The following is a 17,770-nucleotide window of genomic DNA, read 5'->3' as shown; positions in this document are numbered from 1 at the left end:
CATTTGAGACAAAAGTCTAGGTTTTCATCACATATTTTAAATATTAGTATATATATTTTGGTTGCTTTTGACTTGCTTAGAATCTAAAAGTTTAGAGTTTGAGGATCTATGGGGAGATCTACAGGAATGCCCTTAACCTGAGTATGAATAGAATAACAGATCCAGAGCTCTGAAATACTCTGCGTGATGATATAAACATTTAGGGAGAGCATCTATTGCCCTTTTTCAGGTTCTCAAGGGATCTATGACCACCCCTTCCCCCCAACCTCCCACCTCAAAAATAGAAAGAAGGTAAGGGACCACTGATCTAGTCCTTTAGCCTCCTTTTGCATGTATGAAAATGAGGCCAAAGACTCAAGGTCAAACAGTTAGTTAAAGTAGCAGAGCTGGGATTAAAACTCAAATCTTTTTCCTGGGTCAGTTCTCATTCCATTGTACTGACAGTCAGTCCTCAGACACATTATTTTGATTCTAAAATATATTAAGCCACTGTGTACATAATTGCTTAATTAGCACTTTTGCACATTTGAAGCCATTTAGGTTTATATTTCTTGTTTAAAATGAACAGTAGGGGAGGGGCGGAAGATGGCGGCGTGAGTAGAGCAGCGGAAATCTCCTCCCAAAACAACATATATCTATGAAAATATAACAAAGACAACCCTTCCTAGAATAAAGACCAGAGGACACAGGACAATATCCAGACCACATCCACACCTGAGAGAACCCAGCGCCTCGCGAAGGGGGTAAGATACAAGCCCCGGCCCCGCAGGAGCCGAGCGCCCTCCCCCCAGCTCCCGGCGGGAGAAGAGCAGGCAGAGCGGGAGGGAGACGGAGCCCAGGGCTGCCGAACACCCAGCCCCAGCCATCCGGGCCAGAGTGCAGGGCCCTCGATACTGGGAAAACAGGGCAGCAAGAACAGTGAGCAGGCACTGGAAGCTGGGCGACAGAGGACATAAGAAAAGCGCGCGACCATTTTTTTTTTTTTTTTTTTGCTTTTTTGCTGCTTTGTTTTGGCGAGCGCTTTTTGGAAGTCTTAAAGGGACAGGGACCCCAATACTAGGGTAACAGGGCAGAAAGACCGGTGAGCAGAGGCCTGAGGCTAGCACCGGAGAATAAAGAAAAACGAATGACCACCTTTTTTTTTAATTAAAAAAAATTTTTTTTTTTAAATTAAAAAAATTTTTTTTCTTGTTTTTTTTTTTTTTGTGGTCATTGTTTTGTTTTGGCGGGTGCTTTTTGGAAGTCTTAAAGGGGCAGGGCGGATCACTTAATCCAGAGGTAGGGAATCCGGGATCTCTGGGCACCCTAACCCCTGGGCTGCAGGGAGCAGGGAGGCCCCTTACGGAGATAAATAGCCTCCCAGCAGCTCCTGCTCCAACGCGACTCCACCATTTTGGAGTAGCTGCCCGAGCCAGGCCACGCCCACAGCAACAGCGGAGATTAACTCCACAGCAGCCGGGCAGGAAGCAGAAACCCTGTCTGCGCGCAGCTGCGCAGCACAAGCCACTAGAGGCCGCTGTTCTCCCAGGAGAGGAGGGCCACAAACCAACAAGAAAGGAAGTCCTTCCAGCCGTCACTCGTCCCAGTTCTGCAGACTATTCCTATCACCATGAAAAGGCAAAGCTACAGGCAGACAAAGATCACAGAGACAACACCAGAGAAGGAGACAGACCTAACCAGTCTTCCTGACAAAGAATTCAAAATAAGAATCATAAACATGCTGACAGAGATGCAGAGAAATACGCAAGAAAAATGGGATGAAGTCCGGAAAGAGATCACAGATGCCAGAAAGGAGATCGCAGAAATGAAACAAACTCTGGAAGGGTTTATAAGCAGAATGGATAGAATGCAAGAGGCCATTGATGGAATTGAAATCAGAGAACAGGAACGCATAGAAGCTGACATAGAGAGAGACAAAAGGATCTCCAGGAATGAAACAATATTAAGAGAACTGTGTGACCAATCTAAAAGGAACAATATCCGTATTATAGGGGTCCCAGAAGAAGAAGAGAGAGGCAAAGAGATGGAAAGTATCTTAGAAGAAATAATTGCTGAAAACTTCCCCACACTGGGGGAGGAAGTAATCAAACAGACCACGGAAATACACAGAACCCCCAACAGAAAGGATCCAAGAAGGGCAACACCAAGACACATAATAATTAAAATGGCAAAGATCAAGGACAAGGAAAGAGTGTTAAAGGCAGCTAGAGAGAAAAAGGTCACCTATAAAGGGAAACCCATCAGGCTAACATCAGATTTCTCAACAGAAACCCTACAGGCCAGAAGAGAATGGCATGATATATTTAATACAATGAAACAGAAGGGCCTTGAACCAAGGATACTGTATCCAGCACGACTATCATTCAAATATGACGGTGGGATTAAACAATTCCCAGACAAACAAAAGCTGAGGGAATTTGCTTTCCACAAACCACCTCTACAGAACATCTTACATGGACTGCTCTAGATGGGAGCACTCCTAGAAGGAGCACAGCACAAAACACCCAACATATGAAGAATCGAGGAGGAGGAGGAACAAGAAGGGAGAGAAGAAAAGAATCTCCAGACAGTGTATATAACAGCTCAATAAGCGAGCTAAGTTAGGCAGTAAGATACTAAAGAGGCTAACCTTGAACCTTTGGTAACCACGAATTTAAAGCCTGCAATGGCAATAAGTACATATCTTTCAATAGTCACCCTAAATGTTAATGGGTTGAATGCACCAATCAAAAGACACAGAGTAACAGAATGGATAAAAAAGCAAGACCCATCTATATGCTGCTTACAAGAAACTCACCTCAAACCCAAAGACATGTACAGACTAAAAGTCAAGGGATGGAAAAACATATTTCAAGCAAACAACAGTGAGAAGAAATCAGGGGTTGCAGTACTAATATCAGACAAAATAGACTTCAAAACAAAGAAAGTAACAAGAGATAAAGAAGGACACTACATAATGATAAAGGGCTCAGTCAAACAAGAGGATATAACCATTCTAAATATATATGCACCCAACACAGGAGCACCAGCATATGTGAAACAAATACTAACAGAACTAAAGGGGGATATAGACTGCAATGCATTCATTCTAGGAGACTTCAACACACCACTCACCCCAAAGGATAGATCCACTGGGCAGAAAATAAGTAAGGACACGGAAGCACTGAACAATACAGTAGAGCAGATGGACTTAATAGACATCTATAGAACTCTACATCCAAAAGCAGCGGGATATACATTCTTCTCAAGTGCACATGGAACATTCTCCAGAATAGACCACATACTAGGCCACAAAAAGAGCCTCAGAAAATTCCAAAAGATTGAAATCCTACCAACCAACTTTTCAGACCACAAAGGCATAAAACTAGAAATAAACTGTACAAAGAAAGCAAAGAGGCTCACAAACACATGGAGGCTTAACAACACGCTCCTAAATAATCAATGGATCAATGACCAAATCAAAATGGAGATCCAGCAATATATGGAAACAAATGACAACAACAACACTAAGCCCCAACTTCTGTGGGACACAGCAAAAGCAGTCTTAAGAGGAAAGTATATAGCAATCCAAGCATATTTAAAAAAGGAAGAGCAATCCCAAATGAATGGTCTAATGTCACAATTATCGAAAATGGAAAAAGAAGAACAGAGGAGGCCTAAGGTCAGCAGAAGGAGGGACATAATAAAGATCAGAGAAGAAATAAATAAAATTGAGAAGAATAAAACAATAGCAAAAATCAATGAAACCAAGAGCTGGTTCTTCGAGAAAATAAACAAAATAGATAAGCCTCTAGCCAGACTTATTAAGAAGAAAAGAGAGTCAACACAAATCAACAGTATCAGAAACGAGAAAGGAAAAATCACGACGGACCCCACGGAAATGCAAAGAATTATTGGAGAATACTATGAAAACCTATATGCTAACAAGCTGGGAAACCTAGGAGAAATGGACAACTTCCTAGAAAAATATAACCTTCCAAGATTGACTCAGGAAGAAACAGAAAATCTAAACAGACCAATTACCAGCAACGAAATTGAAGAGGTAATCAAAAAACTACCAAAGAACAAAACCCCCGGGCCAGATGGATTTACCTCGGAATTTTATCAGACATACAGGGAAGACATAATACCCATTCTCTTTAAAGTTTTCCAAAAAATAGAGGAGGAGGGGATACTCCCAAACTCATTCTATGAAGCTAACATCACCCTAATACCAAAACCAGGCAAAGACACCACCAAAAAAGAAAACTACAGACCAATATCCCTGATGAACGTAGATGCAAAAATACTCAACAAAATATTAGCAAACCGAATTCAAAAATACATCAAAAGGATCATACACTATGACCAAGTGGGATTCATTCCAGGGATGCAAGGATGGTACAACATTCGAAAGTCCATCAACATCATCCACCACATCAACAAAAAGAAAGACAAAAACCACATGATCATCTCCATAGATGCTGAAAAAGCATTTGACAAAGTTCAACATCCATTCATGTTAAAAACTCTCAGCAAAATGGGAATAGAGGGCAAGTACCTCAACATAATAAAGGCCATCTATGATAAACCCACAGCCAACATTATATTGAACAGCGAGAAGCTGAAAGCATTTCCTCTGAGATCGGGAACTAGACAGGGATGCCCACTCTCTCCACTGTTATTTAACATAGTACTGGAGGTCCTAGCCACGGCGATCAGACAAAATAAAGAAATACAAGGAATCCAGATTGGTAAAGAAGAAGTTAAACTGTCACTATTTGCAGATGACATGATACTGTACATAAAAAACCCTAAAGACTCCACCCCAAAACTACTAGAACTGATATCGGAATACAGCAAAGTTGCAGGATACAAAATCAACACACAGAAATCTGTGGCTTTCCTATATACTAACAATGAACCAACAGAAAGAGAAATCAGGAAAACAACTCCATTCACAATTGCATCAAAAAAAATAAAATACCTAGGAATAAACCTAACCAAAGAAGTGAAAGACTTATACTCTGAAAACTACAAGTCACTCTTAAGAGAAATTAAAGGGGACACTAACAGATGGAAACTCATCCCATGCTCATGGCTAGGAAGAATTAATATCATCAAAATGGCCATCCTGCCCAAAGCAATATACAGATTTGATGCAATCCCTATGAAACTACCAGCAACATTCTTCAATGAACTGGAACAAATAATTCAAAAATTCATATGGAAACACCAAAGACCCCGAATAGCCAAAGCAATCCTGAGAAAGAAGAATAAAGTAGGGGGGATCTCACTCCCCAACTTCAAGCTCTACTATAAAGCCATAGTAATCAAGACAATTTGGTACTGGCACAAGAGCAGAGCCACAGACCAATGGAACAGACTAGAGAATCCAGACATTAACCCAGACATATATGTTCAATTAATATTTGATATAGGAGCCATGGACATACAATGGCGAAATGACAGTCTCTTCAACAGGTGGTGCTGGCAAAACTGGACAGCTACATGTAGGAGAATGAAACTGGACCATTGTCTAACCCCATATACAAAAGTAAACTCAAAATGGATCAAAGACCTGAATGTAAGCCATGAAACCATTAAACTCTTGGAAGAAAACATAGGCACAAACCTCTTAGACATAAACATGAGTGACCTCTTCTTGAACATATCTCCCCGGGCAAGGAAAACAACAGCAAAAATGAGTAAGTGGGACTATATTAAGCTGAAAAGCTTCTGTACAGCAAAAGACACCATCAATAGAACAAGAAGGATCCCTACAGTATGGGAGAATATATTTGAAAATGACACATCCGATAAAGGCTTGACGTCTAGAATATATAAGGAGCTCTCACGCCTCAACAAACAAAAAACAAATAACCCAATTAAAAAATGGGCAGAGGAACTGAACAGACAGTTCTCCAAAAAAGAAATACAGATGGCCAACAGACACATGAAAAGATGCTCCACATCGCTAATTATCAGAGAAATGCAAATTAAAACTACAATGAGGTATCACCTCACACCAGTAAGGATGGCTGCCATCCAAAAGACAAACAACAACAAATGTTGGCGAGGCTGTGGAGAAAGGGGAACCCTCCTACACTGCTGGTGGGAATGTAAACTTGTTCAACCATTGTGGAAAGCAGTATGGAGGTACATCAAAATGCTCAAAACAGACTTACCATTTGACCCAGGAATTCCACTCCTAGGAATTTACCCTAAGAACGCAGCAATCAAGTTTGAGAAAGACAGATGCACCCCTATGTTTATTGCAGCACTATTTACAATAGCCAAGAATTGGAAGCAACCTAAATGTCCATCAATAGATGAATGGATAAAGAAGATGTGGTACATATACACAATGGAATACTACTCAGCTATAAGAAAAGGGCAAATCCAATCATTTGCAGCAACATGGATGGAGCTGGAGGGTATTATGCTCAGTGAAACAAGCCAAGCGGAGAAAGAGAAATACCAAATGATTTCACTTATCTGTGGAATATAAGAACAAAGGAAAAACTGAAGGAACAAAACAGCAGCAGAATCACAGAACTCAAGAATGGACTAACAGGTACCAAAGGGAAAGGGACTGGGGAGGATGGGTGGGTAGGGAGGGATAAGGGGGGGAGAAGTAGAGGGGTATTAAGATTAACATGCATGGGGGGGTAGGAGAAAAGGGAGGGCTGTACAACACAGAGAAGGCAAGTAGTGATTCTACAACATTTTGCTATGCTGATGGACAGTGACTGTAAAGGGGTTTATAGGGGAGACCTGGTATAGGGGAGAGCCTAGTAAACATAATATTCGTCATGTAAGTGTAGATTAGTGATAGCAAAAAAAAAAAGGGCAGTTCCTGTGTGGTAACCTCCAACGAGTTCTACACAAGGGTATAAAGGGCATATTAAAGTGTAGGCAAAGGGTCGGTTTGTGTTTATACAGAGGATCAAAGCCTAATTGGGCTACCCCGAAAATGAACTAAGATATGATATGAAAAAGAACTTCCAACATCTGCACTCTCTGGAAGACTCATGCCAGAAGATGATCATCAAAAAACCCCAACAAAGATCCACGCACTGCTACAGCTGTAGATGCACTCATCCCACCATTTCCTGGACTTGCCATGGGAATGAGGAAGGAGATATCTAAGCTGGCCTGTGCATACAGTAAAACAACAAAATTGGACTGGATCTATACTGTTGGAACTCAACCAAGAATTTGGAGAAGTGCAAATTGTAGCGCTCCAAAGTCTTACAACTACAAACTATTTACTGTTAAAAGAACATATGGCATGTGAACATTCCCCAGGAATGGGTTGTTTTAATTTGTCTGATTTCTCTCAGACTGTTCAAGTTCAGTTGGACAATATCCACCATATCATAGATAAGTTTTCACAAATGCCTAAGGTGCCTAACTGGTTTTCTTGGTTTCACTGGAGATGGCTGGTAATTACAGATATGCTTTGGTTATGTAAGTATACTCCTATTATGTTAATGTGTGTGCGCAATTTAAGTAGTAGCTTAAAACCTATACATGCTGAAGTTACTCTACAAGAAGATATATCAAAGATATAATCAATCTTCCCATGTTTTCTTCCGCCTGCTACTTCTATAGCTTTTCTTCTTCCTTCCTAATTACAACCCTTAAATAGAATTCGTGCCTCATATCAAATTTACCGAGTATCATAATTCTTCCAAGTGGTAAAGATACCTCAAGACAAATGCTGGGCATAGAAGCCACAGGGCATAAATATGCAAAGAAGTAAAAAGCTAACTTTTTCAAACAATAAGGCTTCTCTCTCACTTACCAACTTCACATTTCCCTGTATGGCCCCGGAAGATGACTGGTTAGCCAGAGACGGGTAAGATTCCTCAAGGGAGGAACAACCTAAGACAGGCACAGTCGCAGGGGGGCCATCAGGTGAGAAATTGGGGATCAACAGAGGTGAGGCTTAGAACCTCACCCCCCCGTTCTGAGAGAAATCTTCTGCATACGTGGATGTTTTATTGCCCTGGTCTAGCTTGGATTAACACATAGTCTACAGGCACACACCTGATCATCTACATGTGCTCTCTTACAACACTAAACTATGTTTTCTACCTTTATCTTGTATCTACCTACCACTTCAGCATTTTATTAAAAATAATAATAATAAAGAGAGAAATGTGGTATCCACATATAAATCAAGTATAAAAACCAAATGAGTATTCATATTTGAACTGACTGTTTATAGTTCATAATGCATGAGCAAAACCGAAAGTTTCTGTGATGACTGCCCTTGTACTGTTCACTATGTAACTTATTCATTATGTAAGAATTTGTTCTACATGTAAAAACTTGTTTGTTATGCCTCAGAAGATTGGAGACTGACAAAAATTAGGCTTGGGGTGGAATAATGATTGTGCATTGAGCATTGACTCCCCTATACAGAATTTTATTGTCGTTAACAACCATTTGATCAATAAATATGAGAGATGCCCTCACAAAAAAAAAAAAAGAAGGACAGACTTCCAATGGTAAAATAAATTAGTAACCGGGATGTAATGTATAGCATAAGGAATATAGTCAATATTGTAACAGCCTGGTAGGGTGATAGCTGGAACCTAGAATTATGTATATAAATGTTCTACCACTGTGTTGTACACTTGAAACTCATGTAATGTAATACTGTGTGTCAACTACCCTTCAATAAAAAATAATTATTAAAAAAAAAAATTTGCATAAAAAAAAATGAACAGTAGTAAAAAATTTGGCATAGGGTTTCTCTTATCTATTTTAAATCATTCTTAAAAATTTACTTTAAATTCTAAAGTTTGGTTAACATCAGATCATCATTATTCATAAGCAGCTTTATTTGACAACTATTTAATACTGGAAAGAAAATTGTGATTAGAGCCTTGGGCCAATACCTGCATTTTCCTGACTCTTCATATAATGTTAACCATCACCACACCCAACAGAAATGCTCTCCTAGGCAAAAGTGGAATATATCTCTTCATTTACATTATAAAGACTTTTCTTTCAGAAGAAATAAAATCAAATTGTTATTTAAAGTAGCATATATGTATTACTAGTGGCACTTTAGTGAAATTTTGAGAAAGTCACACTTAACAGGGTTATATTTACAATAAGAGTTTAATTCTCACTGATTACTACTTCACATGTGCTTCCTGGGTAAGGCACTTAGATAATTTGTTTTCAAATTTCACCATCTTGCTTCTCACACTAGAGCAATTTGGTAGAATCTTCAGATTTCATTTAAACTGCCTACTAAAAAAAGTTTACTTTTTCATTCATTCATTTATTTGGTCACCCAATAAATACTGAGCATTTGTCATGTGCCAAGTACTGTTGTATGTACTTCTGAGTGCCACTGGGATCTTAACAGTCACTCTTTTATAGGACACCACATAACTGTTTCTTTGCATTATGGAATAAACTCTAATGCAGGATTTGCATGTTAGATTCTGTCAGGTCCTCTCTCAGAGAGATATTTGAGCTATGCTGCTCATGTTTTGAGGGTTTGGTAGGTAAAATATTGTAACCACTTTTCTTGACCACTGTTGGTAAACTGTGTGAAACTCTGGTTAATTAAATACTTATGGATATTTCTAGTTGAGAGAATGTCGGATGAACTTTTAACTATATTGTGGTGTACATACAACATTGGTGGGCTTCCTTTTGTATCGCATTATAAGAAGATTGATTTCCAGCAACAGGCATCCTTTTCCCAATAAATACTTGTTTCTTTAATGGTAGGTGGGAATATTGATGATGGGTCATCCCCAGCCTTTAAGCCATACATGTTAAGGTTGGCTTAAACTCCTGGAAGAAGTCGTAAAAATCTGTCAACTGGTTCATGCTGATTTATGATTTCTAAACTCTCCATCGATCCTTCTGTTCTATCAACTCTACTGTTCATCTTGAGCCATGTTTTCTTTTTCATTTCCTTAGCTGTTCTAGACCTTTTACTACCATTCTTCTTTAAAGTGCTAGTAAGTAAAGTTCAACAGGAGTCCCTTTGTAGTATGAGTTTAGAGCTCTTGCCATTCTGAGGTGCATTCTGAATATCCAGAAGGTTGGTGCTGGATGAAACTTAATCTAAATCTATATGACTTTAGGGAACTCTTTCCCCCCTTTTGATAAATACCTGTTAACATAAATAGAGCACAGTTTGGGAAATGGGGATCTATACTCTGTTTTCTTATTTCTGAATTCAGCTCTGATCTGACTTCTTAGTTATCCTTTGTTCAATCCCAGTGCCTTTTCAGAACTGGAATCCTTGTGGTGTTGATGGCTGAAGCCTTGGAGACAAGTACATCAACTGTTAGCAAGTTAAGAGGGGTCAGGGGAAGGAGTACAGCCTTTAGGTGGTGGAGGCAGACAAGATGATCTGATTCATTCATTTTATTTCATTTCATTTTTAATGGCATTTATTTTTTATGTTTCTATAGTATTCTATATTTTGTACATTTTGCATAAAGTTCAGCTCTATATGAGATTGTTGTAGATTTAGATTTAGATTTTAAATAACATAGCAAAAAGATATGCCTTAAGAATCTCAGTTATAGGCAGATGGCTAAAATTATGTTATGTAGATAAAAATTATGTTTACTTGCTTTTATATTGAATTTTAAAGCTAAGAAATTCTCCTCATATACCAGTGACATATATGTGACTGCAGCTGTAGCAGTATTTATCCTTTTTCTTACTTCTACCCTAAGCCAAAGCTTCCAAGTTCTTTGAGATGACCATTGTTTCAACTCTGTGGCAGCCCGGGCAGGTCAAAGGTCCTGTGTGAGCATGGCAACTACCATCCTTCGTCTTGTCACAGCTCTCTCCATTATTGCTGCCTACCTCCATACTTTTTTAGAAATCATATAATATAATCTGTCTCTCTTATTAATACATGAGAAAAGAAGAGGGACAAGAAATATTAAGCAACTTGCCCACTGGGCTAACATTAGATAATTGTTGAAATAGAACCAGAAACCCAGGTCTCTTTGCCTTGAATGCTGTATCCATCTTTTCCTCTGGAGTGTGGCTGAGCCATAGGAAAGTTGAACATCCATGGGTTAAGGAGAGCTTGGGGGCCGATTAGTGGGCAAAGCAGCGGTGACGACCTTCAGTGTGCACTTGGTGTGGGGTCAGTGCCAGGTTCCCAGAACATGAGCTGGACCTCATTTATGTGGCAGATTTTTTACTCAGGAAGACCTTGAGGAATTTTTCGATTTTAGTGAAAGCACTGTTTTTTCGTATATTATATGTTCATTGTAGAAATTTTAGAAAAAACACTTCCCCCACACCAACCAAAACAAGGAAAATGAAAAAATCATCTTAATCACACACTGCTCCCAGATATGGGTGGGAATGTCTTAGTTTCATCCACATTGTGAACAGATGAACTGTCTCTTTGATTCTGTCTCTTTGTACTGAAGAAAAAAGCATACCACGTAGACAAGGTGTAACTACATCCACTCACTGTTCTTAAAGACATACAGACAGAGCAAAGACGATGTCTTCGCAGCTGGTTCTTCTCAGACAGGAAAATGATGGTACAGCCCTAGCAGGGCTGGTGTTCCTTGGAATTCTTTGAGAGTGGGGGAGCTCTGACTTCACTCTGCTTGTCAGGCCATAAATTACCAAAAGTGAAAAGCTGTGGTCACTTCTTCCACAGTAAGACCTGCAAGTTTCTTTATTGTTGTATAACTTTCAGTAGATCAATTGAGAGACAGGATGAACTTGAACTATAAAACAACTTCATATAACTTGACATGAAGGCAAACATTAGGGATAATACAGCTGTTACACATTTTAGTAGAGATCTCCAAAGGTGGGAGTGAAAAATGGCTTACTTCTTGAAACAAAGTTATTTTGAGGCAAAATGAAGTCTTAAAAGTCTTCGAAGTCCCTTTCTTCTCTATTTGGAATCAAACCATATTTTAAGAATGTGCTACGTAAAATAGGAACAAATAAAAAAATGACAGTTCTGTTAATTTGGGCATATGAATATAGAATAGAATTACTGCAATAACAAGAAACCCCTGTCCATTACTGTAATGAAATGCCACATGCTTTTGGGAGCTGGGCATCCAACAGCCTGTACACTCGCAGTAGGGTTTTAGTGCACATGTTGCAAATGCCAAGCTTCCAAGATCATGTGACATTTCTATTACAATAATGGTGATAGCCAGCATTCCATAATAGGAGCATTCCTTGTGGTGGTTTACATACATTGTGAGGTTTACTCCTTACAGCAGTCCTGCAAGATAGGTATTATTAATTTCATTTTCTAGATGGGAATATCAAAGCTAAGTTACTTCCCAAGGTCATTTAGATGAGAAGTATCGGAGTTGGAAGGAAAACTGATCTTGTTTTTAGAAGGTTCTAATTCTCTCTCAGTCCTCCCTCATCTTGTGTTACCCTGCATATTCTGTTGCCTCTGACCTTATATAGGGTACACTTTGCCTTAGGAAAAAATATGGTACTAAAATAGTTACCAATATATTTTTTCATTAATTGGATTGTTTTCAATACACAAAGAACCTTCCAATTATGAGGAATCCCATGGGACATTGTAAAACAATCTCTTTGTAAAAGTAAATACTCTCTGATTAATCATTTTTTAATTTTTAATTTAGATTTTTAATGAAGGTCTTAGGGTGGTATATCTATAAGTATTAACAATTATAGTAATACATTTTTGTTATAAAAATTTTTTTTCATTTTTCTTAATGCTCAAACTAATTTCATATTGAATTTCTTGGACTGGGGAGCATTTAGGTTACTTAATAAGCTATAAGTTATATACATTCTTTATCACAAGGCATATGTTCTTCACTGTTCTATTTACTATGTTTGTTTAAGTATGTCTGACTAGAAAAGCCTTGTTTAGGCTGTAATTCTAATCACCTAAGTCCGTGGTTCCCTGGACCAGCAGCAGTGGCACCTGGGTGATGCCGCAAGTCCCAGCAATCTGTGGTATAACAAGCCCTCTAGGTGATGCTGAAGGATGTTCCAGTCAGACAAGCACCAATCTGTATGTTCCACAAACCAAGAATATGAGAGAGTTTGTGCATTCTTTCATCACACAACTGCTTCTTGAGTGTTTCCTCCAGGACAATCCTTTGCAGTGGAGAAGCCACAGACCTCTGCTGTCTCAGATGTAGACCTTTGCTTCTTACACTTACAGTGTAAGAGAGGAGTGGACTCGAGAAGTAGTCATAAGTTTAAAGTATTCTGGGCTTGAGGCCAAAGCATTTAGTTATTTGTGACTTCTACAGTACAGGGTGAGCATCCCTTGGAAGAGTCCCATGAGTTCCTTCATTTAACATGTTACAAGGGCTTGGCCTAGTCTAAGATGAACAGTGCCCTGCCTCCAAGGGTCCTAAACCTTAGCAGTGTTAACTGTCTGGATCTGTTGATTTGCCTCTTTTCATCCTCTCAATCATTTATGTGTTGCTGTGGAAAGATGATTTGTGCAAGTTTATCATTTGGATTGTAGAAAACCCATGTTCCTATCAGTTCCTTATCCATTGTGTTCTGTTGCTCCCTCTCTGAAAGAACCTCCCCCTCTTTGCCTGTAAGAAGGGGAATATGATGCCTATGTGAGATTCAAGAGTGTCAGAGCCTGGACATGGGGTAAGGCATTAGGAATCGGTTAGGGCCAAAATGTGGGAGCTCATGTGGGCACTGAGGATTCCAGCTGGAGCTTTGGGATGTGGATGGAGGAATCTGATTCCTGAGGCCTGCATTCTCCCCTTCTGGGTCTGAGCACACTTTTCTCCTTACCTCTTGGCTTTGGTAAACAGAAACTCCATCACCTCTGGCCCTAAAGCAAACAGCTGGGCATTTCTGAAGGTTCTTTGGCTGTAAACAACAGGAAATAGGTAAAAAGATTTTCTGCCCCCTCCCCCATTCAGACCTGGGTGCTGGGAAGTAAGACAAAGGTGTGTAAAGGTGCAAAGAGTTGGTCTTTGGGCACTAAAATGCTCTATAAACTGAATCTGCATTTCAGAAGTTGGGGACCCAGGTGAGAGACCAAGTGAGCACTGCTACAGGGGTGGCGGTGGGGGCCGTGTGGACAGGTGGGGGAGCCTGGTTATCTGGCTTTGCAAAAGGGAGAAGGCTGAAGAAACTGCTTTGCTTGTATTAGACAAGGGCAGCATCAGAAAAAGTGGAATTTAAAAGATTGGGGCAAATTATTTAAATTCCTAAGCACCTTGTGACTTTACACTTGTACAGATAACTCAGACGCTACCTAATGTGTTTATCACCTGCCTTGGCCACCCACCCAGAATCTGAGTCTAGGCAATGGTTGCCCCCCTCAAATATTCATGTTCAAATACAGAAATACACTCTGGAAAACTACTCATGGTAATGGTGGTAGTGGGGAACCCTTATGCACTTCAATATTCAGGATGACACAGAGTGATGTGATTTTTTTTTAATTAAGGGCATTCATTCCCCTTAAACTAATGCTCCTTCTAGGTGATGATTGCAGAGAACTAAATTAGTGAATAAGTGTCTTAAGAAATAATTGTAAATAGCTAATGCCATTCATATGTAATATGGTTATTCTGATCATATGGATCCTTGTATGAAATGGTGCAAGAATATACATTAACGAGAAAAAAATGATACTAAGCAAGAATGCCTCTGGGAACTCTTGGTTGGGCCCATCCAATGCATGCTCCGTAAATTTTTATGTTGTTTATATGGTGTACCGTGGTTTACAGTCTGCTCTTTGCATTAATTTGCCATTGTCTTTCTTTCAAATATTAATGAAGTGTAGGAGTGCTTCTATTCCAAATAGGCATTTTTAAGGTGGACTTAAAAATAAAGCTTTTCCTTTTAAAAATAATTTTTTGAAAGAAGGAAACAATTTCATTAGTGATTGCCAGCAAAACCTAATGTTTTTCTATAAGCTGTTTAAGCTTAGTATTAGGAATTAGGGCTAGAGGATTTAATTAGCCAGCTCAGAGAATGCAGTCTCTTTAATTTAGGATTTCCCTTTGAGAAAATTATGTAGCTGAAGAAGGAATACCATATTTTAGACAAGTTGATTTTTGAGTTGAGTTTATTGCCTCCACGAGAGGCCCTTATTGTATTCATACTGCTGACTTGGAAATTGTGCTTCATTTGAATTAAAACTTTTGTTTTTAAAATTGATAATTGTGATATGACATATTGGATTGTGTGCAGTAGCTCTCTGAGTTAGGAAGGTGAAAGTTAGTTTTTTGGGGGTAATGATTGACTTATTTATTTTACCAGGGACATATATAATCAGGTATTGGTTATTATACATTTAGCCAATGTAGTGGGTTTAGTTAACCAATGAATATTTTGTTACAAGAGTGTTAAATATTAACACTTTTGCATTTTTTAGACTTAGATTTATAAAAATACGAAAAAGTCTCACAACCCTTGCCACCCTTTCATCCATAACATTACATTGCCTTGGTTTCTGCCTTTAATTTCCCTAGGGGTTCTTTTTATTTAGGAAAAGGGTGAAAGATGTATTTGTGTAAGTACTACACCAGTGCTTCTGTTAAATTCTTTTTCAGCAAAGAATATGTTACTTGAGTGCCTCATGGCATGGGGTGCATATTTTTCTGAAAAGTATGTGCCCTGAAAGAAGTAGTTTTTAGTGTGTATTTTATGCCTACCAGTTTATTTTAGCTTAGAGATTTTCTAATGCTTTGAGTTTGTAACCATTTTTCAATTAATGGAATACACGTATATACATATATATGCACAAAATAGCCACTCTAGAAAATCCTTTATGTATGTTAAAACAGTTGTCTTTTCAGTTTGCTGTCATGGGTCTCCTTGTGCTCTTTAAAAATGCAACTAAACTTAACTTTAGGTATGGAAAATAAGCTTTCAAAGTTATTTTAGAGTATCAGGAACTAAATACTTTCTAGAAACCTGAATTAATCCTCATTAATATGAAATTAATATAGACTGTGTGAATGTGTATGTGCTGATGTATGAGAAACTTGCCCCTTCAGTGTTTGTCTGCTGATTCTTAGTAACTACTGACCTCCTGAAAGATCCTAGTGCAAATTACGCCACAGCAGAGATGATTTGGAGGAGTTATTTCTTCCATTCCTCAGCAGTACATTAAATAGCAGTTCTTCATCTTTATGATCTCACTCTGAAGTATTGAGGACCCCACCATCCTTTGCCTATGAGGGTTATACCTATTGACACTTACTGTGCTTGAAATTAAAGCAGAGAAAAATTGAAATATGTATTTATTAAATGAGGGTAATAAATAATAAAGTCATTAACATAAATAACATACCCTTATCATAAATAGCTGTAGTTCCCCAAACACTAAATATTTTCATGGAAAAGATGGCATTGTTTAACATTTTTGAAAACCTATGTAAATGTTTGTCTTTACATAAGAGAGTTGTTTTTTCTGTCTTCTTCATGTTCAGTCTGTTGTGACATATCCTGTATCCTCTGGAAAATGAAATGTATGCTCAGGAGAGAAAATTTAAAAGGTCGATGATGTCTAGGTATAATTATGAAAACGTTTTGACCTTGTGGATCCCCGAAAGGGTCTTGGGGACCTGTGTGTGTCTCTAGACCACACTTGGAGAATCAGTGCATTGTAACATTTTAGAAGTATGTATGGTTACTAAAACAAAAACAGAAACCTCTCCCATAATATTTTTTTGGTTTGTGTATGAAGGTGACATATTCACCAAATTAAACTGCTTGTGTATTGGCAGAACTTGGAGGGATCTGAAGAGGAAAATAGGGAGAGAAAGCTGGATTGAGCAAAGATATAAGTGACTGAAGTTTTTGGTTTTGTTTTCAAACAGCTGTGATCCTTCTAGTGTTGCCTGACCCACTGACCTCGAACATTCTCAGTGGCCATGCTTATTTTCCAAGTCACTTCACGAGTGAAACCCCTCTCCCCACAAGATTCCAGTAGCATAGGAAAAAAAATGTTGTGGACAAAGGTAATATATCCAACACCTCTCTCCTGTTTCTCCAGCTGGGAAGGGAAGGAAAAGGAAATAAAATTTAATGAGCACTTTTACTATGTGCCAGATGCTTTACATATGTTATTTCATTTTAATTCCCAGAACAATCCTAGGACATACCCCTAGCAACATTTTGCATGAGTAGAGCAAGACTCAGAGAGGTTAAATAACATGTCCTGAGCACACAGCATTTAGGTGACAGATCCTGATGGTAATCAAAGTCTATTACCACAGCATGTACAACAACGGTGCCTTGGTTTTTGCTTTTTCTTCAGCTCCTGAAGCTTGAGAATGTGAATACTAATGTTTTATAGGGCTCTGTGGTAGCACAATGATAAAATAGTTTGCCCTGTGAAGTTTGCTCTTATGGGATTAACTATTTTAGACAGGTTATACTTTTTAAAGTCAAGTAAGCATATTTACAAGAAAAAGTTTATATAACTTCTTCAGCATTAGTCCTTTGGAAATAAAAATTAATTATTCATCTTTTACATAGAGTGCTGCTGGATTGCCCCTTTTGTACCCTCAGTTCTGTCATAGAGAATAGCTAACTCTCCCAGAAGGAGATTTTTGCATCTACAACCCTAAAACAGCTGGTCATGAGGGTTTGTAAGAGCTCCAAAAAAGCAAAATTCTATTCTCAAGAATCTTACTTTACTCTCAGTCATCCAGTACCTAAGAGAGAAGACCAGCTGGGAATGGAGAGGAGGGGTGGGGGGAAGGGTGTCATATCCTCTAGAGACTGTTGAGGGAAGAATATTATCCTTGCTTCTCCTGTGTATGCT

At 38.7% G+C, this 17,770-nt stretch overlaps 1 protein-coding gene across 1 annotated transcript in view; it reads left to right on the top strand.

Moving 5' to 3' along the window:
- ZSWIM6 (zinc finger SWIM-type containing 6) overlaps positions 1-17,770 on the top strand; it is a 198,233-nt gene that overhangs the window by 108,847 nt on the left and 71,616 nt on the right. The window lies entirely within an intron of this gene.

The sequence above is a fragment of the Manis pentadactyla genome, chromosome 2 (genome assembly GCF_030020395.1).
Source record: "Manis pentadactyla isolate mManPen7 chromosome 2, mManPen7.hap1, whole genome shotgun sequence".
In the NCBI taxonomy this organism is placed as follows: Eukaryota; Metazoa; Chordata; class Mammalia; order Pholidota; family Manidae; genus Manis; species Manis pentadactyla.
This window is presented reverse-complemented; position numbering and strand designations above follow the sequence as displayed.